This window comes from Magnolia sinica, chromosome 11 (genome assembly GCF_029962835.1).
Source record: "Magnolia sinica isolate HGM2019 chromosome 11, MsV1, whole genome shotgun sequence".
In the NCBI taxonomy this organism is placed as follows: Eukaryota; Viridiplantae; Streptophyta; class Magnoliopsida; order Magnoliales; family Magnoliaceae; genus Magnolia; species Magnolia sinica.
The window spans coordinates 79,385,844-79,394,527 of NC_080583.1; positions in this window are offsets into that span (position 1 = coordinate 79,385,844).

Genomic DNA, 8,684 nt, shown 5'->3' on the forward strand with positions numbered 1-8,684 from the left:
TTGGAGTGGAATTCATATACTCATTATGGACCTTGTAAAAATCAAGGATATATGTCTCTCCCAATTATTTCTTCAACGTAGCTACCTATTTTTTGAATCTGATCCTAAAATGGGATTTGCCCTAATAGTCAGAGTGGATTTCACGTGAACATAGTAGTGTGGCCTGCTAAAAGTATTTTGGCAAAATAAAGGAAATTGCATGGAAGGCTACTCTTGATTTTGATGGAACCCATTGATGTTTATGGAAGATCCACTCTTACCATAAGATATTAGTACTATAATAGGCCCAGAGACAAAAAAAAACAAAAAAAAAACGAAAACAAAAAATTCAGGCTGACCCGTGGTTTTGGTGGCCCGCACCAAAAAATATGGCAAAAATTTAGGCATTTGGCCCAAAAAGTCATTCCTATTAATAATTCACTTGGGCCACACTAATGGAAATAGTTTGGAGGGTAAGCATTGTCCTGTACACTATTTTCAATTATGCAGTCCACTTAATCATAAAAGGATATGATTTTTAGACTCTAAAGAGATGGTTTTTAGACCCTTAGCATAAATTGAAGGGACACACCAAGTGGTTAGGGTGAATTTTACATAAACATTATAGTGGGACCCACTTGAGCCAGCCATTTTCTGGCATTGGGCCATGAGGGAAATGATAATTATATGGATCAACGAGGCATCTAAACTTTCAAAATAAAAAATAAAAAAATTTACAAAATGTAAACTCTATATTAATTAAGTAATTATTTTATTTAAAAAATCCTATTTTAAATGCCCATCCACACGCAGCACACACGCCAACACCAAACACGTGCAAAATCTGTGCTTGGCACACATGCCTGCACAGAACACGTGCAAGATCTGAGCTTGTGGTGAAATATAATACTTCAGATTAAAAATCAGGAGTTGTCACCGGCAGGTGGCCAGGCGTAGAAATTATCAAATGCTTTAAGAGAAATACTTTGATGCTCTGGCAGAGTATGATGGACAATACACGGGCAGTCAGAAATTACCTTAAGTTGCATATAAGTACTTCAAACTGAACCGTCCAAAGTTGGACAGTTTAATTTGAACCATCTATATACCGATTTTGTAATTTTTAAGTAATTTTTATGTGCCCGTGTATCATCTATCATGCTCTACCTGAGTATATAAGTTTATATCTCTGTTCCGTTAGTACGAAGAGCAGCTGCCTTACACTCATCTTTCGTGAACCGACCGAAACAAGTATACCGTTGCTTTTGACCGGTGACATCCATACATGCATGCATGAGTTATTACTTAATAGGGAATTTTCCAAGTAACTAGCTACTTGTAATAGAATTTACTTTTCAATACCTCTTTTTTAAAATGTATTTCACACCATTGGAAATAATATGCAGGCCAACGCCCACCTTCCAAACTATTTTTATTATTATGACCCACCTAAATCATGAATGGACATAAATTTTAGTATGACATATAATTGTTGAAGTGAATTTCATATAATCAATGTAGTAGGCTAGTAAACACCAATGGTAGACATCTCTCTCCCAACCATTTCCATTATTGTGGTCCACTTGAATCATAGGTGAGATTGAGTTTTTGACCCTATGCCTAACGTGAAATTATTCTTCTAGTGATGGGAGTGGGTTTGGACCTACCTGTCATGTGGCCCACATGAGCTATGAATTTGTTAGAAAAATGTGTTGGAAATACTAAAAATAAAAATAAAGTGAATTATTTTGTTTTAACAGGTTGAATCACGTAAAATCTATGTTGTCCTTAAAACGCATGATTTGCCCTCAAATCAATTGATGATGGGTTACAGGTAAATCGCTTCCAGGATAAGATAAAGCATATTTGGATCCTGCCCTCACCCGTGCCTGAGCATGTGAGTATTGGAACACGCAACCTGAATGCCTCAATCTCTAAAACACCAAGTAAAAATATTATACACACCTTCATATATAAACCACATGTTTTCTCTTCTCATTTTCGATGTGGGACAGCACAACGCACTTTTCGTTTGAAATTTTTCAAAAAGCGTTTTGGTAGCAAAACAAAATTCCTGAAATTTTTCGAATATTTTTTATTTTCAAAAACCAAATTTCATAGAATTTACCTCATTTTCAAAGAATGAATGGTCTAGGAGAATTTCTCACAAATATAACGGTGGGCCCCACCTAGCTTCTCAGCACAGTAACTTCCTATGACCACGCATCATGCGCAGTCTACATCCAAGGGCATTGTTCATGATGGTCTAGAGTGACATGTTAGTATTGCACCAGATAGAAATGGTTGTGACTCTTCAAACACACATGGAGCTGTACAGCAGTTCAGGCCATCTGAAAGCTGACCCAACAATGGATGGAGCAATAACCAAAATTGGCAGAGTGGACGATATCAACGATCTGATCTTTTTCTTTCAATGTGGACCAGTTGCTACTTTACTTTTCATCATCTATGTTACAGCTGTTAATTGCATGGTTAGGAGTGCTTGATCAGTGTTATCTGTTAATTGCACGGTTACGAGTGCTTGATCAGTGTTATTTTGTGTAATGGGACCTGTAATTTGGATGGTTTGGATAGTTCTACACCATATGTGAGCGGATGAGCCCTATCTAATCATAATAGAATCATATTACAATATTTTTTTATCAAATAGCTTTTTAAAAAGCTATCTCATTAAGTGATATAATTATCTTCTCACTATCTTTAATTATATTTCTTTAACATCTAGCTGGGTAGGTGCATGAGCAAAAGGGTGACTGCTTGAGTGGGCCCACCATGATTTTTATGTTAAATCCACTTTATGTTAGTCACGAGGCCCAAAAATGACCCCCATCCATGACTTAGGTGAACCACATGATTGAAAATAGTATATATGGTAATGATCTTGGAACTGTTGACCAAGTAGTTTATCCAATTCAATTTGATCCATCAGTGATTGATCTTTTAGGTGAAAGACCTAAAGGTGACACAGAGACCGAGGCAACATCATCACTAGCACTATTATTTTTGCATTAAAAAAGCCAGCACATTAAGCTAATGGTGGTAGCATTTCTTCAAGCACGGGGAGGTTAGGTAAAGAGGGACAGCATCAGGCTTAAATTTTGGTGTGACATCTAATAGTTGAAGTGTATTTTACATGCACATGACAGTGTGATGAGGCCTGCTAAAAGTATTTTGAAAAATAATGGAAATTGTATGGAAGGCCACTCTTAACTTTGATGGAGCGACGGTGATGTCTGAGTAAGATCCACTCCCATCATAAGATATTCAGCACCATACTAGGCCCAAAGAAAAAAAAAAAAAGGCTGACCTGTGATTTTGGTGGACCACACCAAAGGAAATATTTGTGAGTGACATCCACCCTTGATTTTTGTAAGGCTCACCATGATAATTATAAGAAATCCACTCCAACTATTAAATTTTATACAAAAATTAGGCTTGTGTCCCAAATATCATTCCCATCAATGATTCACATGGGCCACACTAATGGAAACAGTTGGGTGGGCGTATGTTGTTTCCAATCTTTGGTCCACCTTAACTGATGTGGTGAAAGTTCACTGTGGTGTGTGTGTGTGGTTCATTATAATTAACCTACATTGTCACTTACTGACCCTCGATGCTCAAAATAAGCCTATACGCGGGTGGTACCGGTAAAGAATCGCACAAATCTGATTAATCAACCGTAGGAAGCAAATGAATTTGCTAAATCACTTAAGCATCGAGTTTAGCATCATGATTTGTTCACATAGGCCCTAAATCTAACTGACCTACCATTGACTAATCAAGACGACCACAACTAAATTAAAGATTTATCCAAAGCCAAGATAATTAGGGGTCAAATCTTAATTAATTAATCAAATTGACTCAGTTACTCGACTAGCATAAGAACCGATGGTTTATGGTGATTATGAATGAATCGTCGTTTCTGCTAGTTGCGAATAGGCCGCACTATCACCTTAATTAATCCAAACATTAATCATTGTACATAAGATATCTTGATACCTAATTCATTCTAGAAATGCATTGACTATCCAAACGAACTCTAGATCACTCGTTAGTGGGTCACTAGTTCCGAAACTATAGAATAACATTCGTATTAGTAGGCTTGACGTCCATCACGGGTGGTGAATCAATATAGTGGGGTGTATCGCAACCTGTTGAGGGCATTGATACGTGGGGTGTATCAGTTTCCCCAACCCGCTGGATGAATGGAATTAACTAAGAACTCGGATAACATTATCATCGCATCTCATTAGCTAGGTTGGCGACTCGGCAGTTGAGGTCGCTCTGAGGGAGTGTTGGTCATACGCGATCGTTAGATGGAGTCGCTCGAAGGAGCTTTGTGGCGAGGGCATGCATCATATCATCTATCATACATACGCATTAATAAGATTAGTTTAGTAACTGTGAATGTTTGCTTTTCATTAAATTCTTAATATAATTGATGTTTGTTACAACTTAAGACTAATAGCACCCACTGAGTTGATCACTCACTCCCACTCTGGGACGGTGTTTTAAAACACCAACCAGACTCTCCCGTAGATGCAGGAGATGCAGATTTCGAGGAGCCTGCAACGCGCACCGCGAGGAGGAGGACGAGTTCTCCTACTTCCAGTTGATGAGCGGGTCTTCACCGGCTCAGTAGATGGGGCGTTGGACCGCTGAGTAGTGGACTCAGCTTTATTCTTTTGGGCATACTATTCTTTTTGGTGATTTTGTTGGGTAACGCTTGTGCGACCCATTATACATTCTTTTGGACTTGTATATATACTTGATCTCTTTTATTTCAGTAGACTTGTGTGTTTGTGCTTCATGTTCCAGGAAATTTCAGGCTGCGCATTTAAACTTGATTTAAGCGCATATTAATGAAAACTGGTTATAAGTGACCCCGGGAACTCGGGAGTCGAGTGTATGCACGACCCCCGATTTCTAGGGTGTTACAGTTACTTTTGTGCATATGATTCCTTAAGATGAAGGAAGTGCTTAACTTCCTCACCAACCCACACAACTCACATGCACTTTGTTTCATGATAATGTTAGCTTGCTTAATAAGAGTATCTAATTTGTATGATTGAGATGCATAAAAACATGATATTGATATGCTAGTTGATAACCTGGATAGTTGGTATGTTATGGATCACCATCACACCTTTGGGTTGGTCAGGAATATGAGGAGAGATGGTAATTCCATTGGTAGGACTATGCTATGACTTGACCCATGGGTTTGGGCGGGTGTGTACAGGTGGCAGTAGTTCGACTACATGGGTCCCTTGTACCCGATGTCGTTCGTCACGTGCTCACGTACTTACTAACCAACCTTGTTTATTAACCCTGTTTGCTCACATATGTATGGAACCTAGAACACCCTACAACCATTATAGCCCATCGAGAGCCAGATTGAAATCGATCCACTGCCTCATGAGCCAGGCATGGTGGAATGGGATACTGTGTTCGAGCTGTCAGCCTACGCTGGGGTGACGCGCTTCCCCGTAGTGACCGCGAGCAATCCCTTCTTCTCGGCACTCCCCATGTGCTTGAAGTCGGGGATGGGGAACCCGACGGGATCAAGGATCGCGGGGTCTTGGCCTCACACGTTGAGGGGTCTTAGCCTCGCAACCAGTTTAGGGTATTGATACTTGGGGTGTATCAGATTCCCCAACATGCTAGATGAATGAACCTAACTAAGAACTCGGCTAATACAATCGCATTGCATCGCACTAGTTAGGGTGGCGACTCGACAGTCGAGGTATGTCACGCCCCAAACCTGAAAATCAGATTCACAGGAATCCTAATCGCCGAATCCGATGCCGACAGCCTCCGTAGTACCCCATTCTCGGCTCCTAGCGTCCATATGCTCGATTCCGATCCTGGGATCCTACAAGGAGATTTTTTTTTTGTGTACATTTAACTCGTAATAAGCATAACCACAAGATTACCCAATTCACAAAGGCAACATCATCATCACATATCCACTAATATAATCTTTTGAGTACAATGCTGAAAGGGAAATACATAAATCGAAGATCAAGCTCCAGAAGACCGCTGCAGGCTCCAAGCTCAACACTGCTGCAACCTAACATCACCTGCACGCATCTATCGTGCATAAGCTTACAGAAAGCTTAGAGGGTGGTGTAAGTGTGTGCACAGGGTAAGTGCCAAGTATTCAACGCAATGTCATAATCATACAATGTCGAAATAGGCGCAAGGTCATGAATCATACGTTATCAGAGTAAGCGAAAATACTGAGAGTCAAACAATATCAGAATACACAATACAGATCAACTATACAAATGAGGAACAATATCAGAATACACGGTACAAATCAACTATACAAATGAGGAACAATATCAGAATACGCGGTACAGATCAACTATACAAATGAGGAACAATATCAAAATACGCAGTACAGATCAACTATACAAATGAAGAGTCATAAAGAGTCAAATATCAAATGTCGTATCTAAACCATATAAATACAGAAACAAATGTAACCAAAAAAATGTCATATGCCGCGGATGTAATGCAATATGGGGTGTGAATAGAATGACCATGCTGGAGTGTGACGTCGGGATGATAGTACGTAGTATCGCAAGCTATGGGGTCCATCACAAGGGACTTCTATCCAAACCAATCTCATACCTAAATTTGGATAGTCAGACTCAATGTGGTAAACTCCTGATCTCAGGTTAGTCGCACGCCCCAACCAAAATCATGGCCATGTGAAGGTACACGTAACAAATAGTTGTGCACCACCAGTCCGAGTGGATAGTGAATGAATAAATGAGTATACAATTTCTGCTCAATAAGTCGACATATCAGTACGGTTCTTCTCTGGGATCATCACTGAGGTTCAGTACACTCTAAATGGCACTGCCGCTCTCCCAGCCGCACAGTCCAAGTGAGCGTAAGAAACATCACTATCCGCCCAACCAATAGTCTGTCAATACCTATCCGGCACGTCGATAGCGGACCTATTCATGAGATGGTCAAACTCAGCCTAGCAATGCCCCCTACGCTCAGGCGGGTAAGGCCACACCCCCTCCCAACTGACCACGACACAGTGGGAGATGCGGCCTCCTGGTATTCGACACTCGGGCGCTCATGTATCCACTCGGTCTCGACGTTGGGGTGTCCTCTGGTACCAAGAGGGTTTAGGAATTTTCACCCAGGGCCATCTATGGCAGCCCAATGCTAGAATAAATTTTCGGTGTCCCGTCTGGCCATCCACGATATGCCTGTGGAGGCTACGGCCCTGATGTCGCTAGGGCATACAGTAATCATAATGCAAGATGCATGAGTCATACAATCTAGTCATGCATCAATCCTGCACATACCGTGCGCTCATGTGAAATAACCTCCGCTTATCAAGGAGTTTCATAATAACATGTTCAATGATATATGCAATGATCAACCACATCTCATAACAAACATGCAGATGATGCGTACGGGCATGTATCATGATGTTATGCTGTCACATACTCATAATCGGTATCAATAACTGGCATCGACAATCAACCTTGACAATGTGGACATTTAACCAACATTGCCCCGAGGAATGGCCCTCATAGATCCTAACATATAGTGGACCCATGACCTCACACAAGGGCCCAAATATACAACACCATGGGGCCTCACTCAAGAGCTTAATACACATCACAGTGGGCCTTTCACATGGGCCTAACATACATCACAATGGGCTCCGTTGCCTGGCTCTCAAATGCATCACACTGGGCCTCAACTACGAGTCGCATATACACCATATAGGTCTCGACAATTGGCCTCAACAATTGAAATCGGCCTCGACAATTGGGATCGATCGATAATCAGGATCGACAAATTGGTCACGACAATCGGATCGATCGATATCAGAATCGGCCAATCGGTCACGACAATTGGGATCGATCAATAATCAGAGTCGGCAAATTGGTCACGTCAATCGGAATCGGCAATCGGTCACAACAATCAGGATCAATCGATAATCAAAATCGATAAATCGGAATCGGCAATCGACCACAACAATCAGGATCGATCGAAATCAGAGTCGGCAATTCGGTCACGTCAATCAGAATCGGCAATCGGCCATGACAATCGGGATCGATCGATAATCAGAATCGACAAATCGGTCATGACAATCGGAATCGATCGATGAGAATAAGCCTAACAAGGCCTAAGGGAAGGTCACAATGTGGACATCCAACCGTCATTGCCCATCAATGTGGACATTCAACCAACATCGCTCTCAAGCAGTGGCCCACATAGAGCCAAACATAAAGTGGGCCCATGGCCTCACACAAAGGGCTAATCTACATCGCAATGGGCCTCATTCAAGGGCCACAATTACATCACAATGGGCTGCATCACATGGGCCACACATACATCACAGTGAGCCTCACTAAATGGGCCATAAATACACCACAATAGGTCATGACCCATAGGCCTTAGATACATAACATGCGGGCCCTACACATGGGTCTCATATGCATCAAATGGGCTACGTATCTGGGTCTCAAATACATCAAATGGGCCACACGTCATGGGCCTAGTACTCGTCACAATGGGCAGCACGATAAGGGCCTAATACACATCACAATGGGCCTTGCCCATAAGCCATGAATACATCACAATGGGCCTTGCCCATAGGCCTCGAATACATCACAATGGGCCTTGCCCATGGGCCTTGAATACAC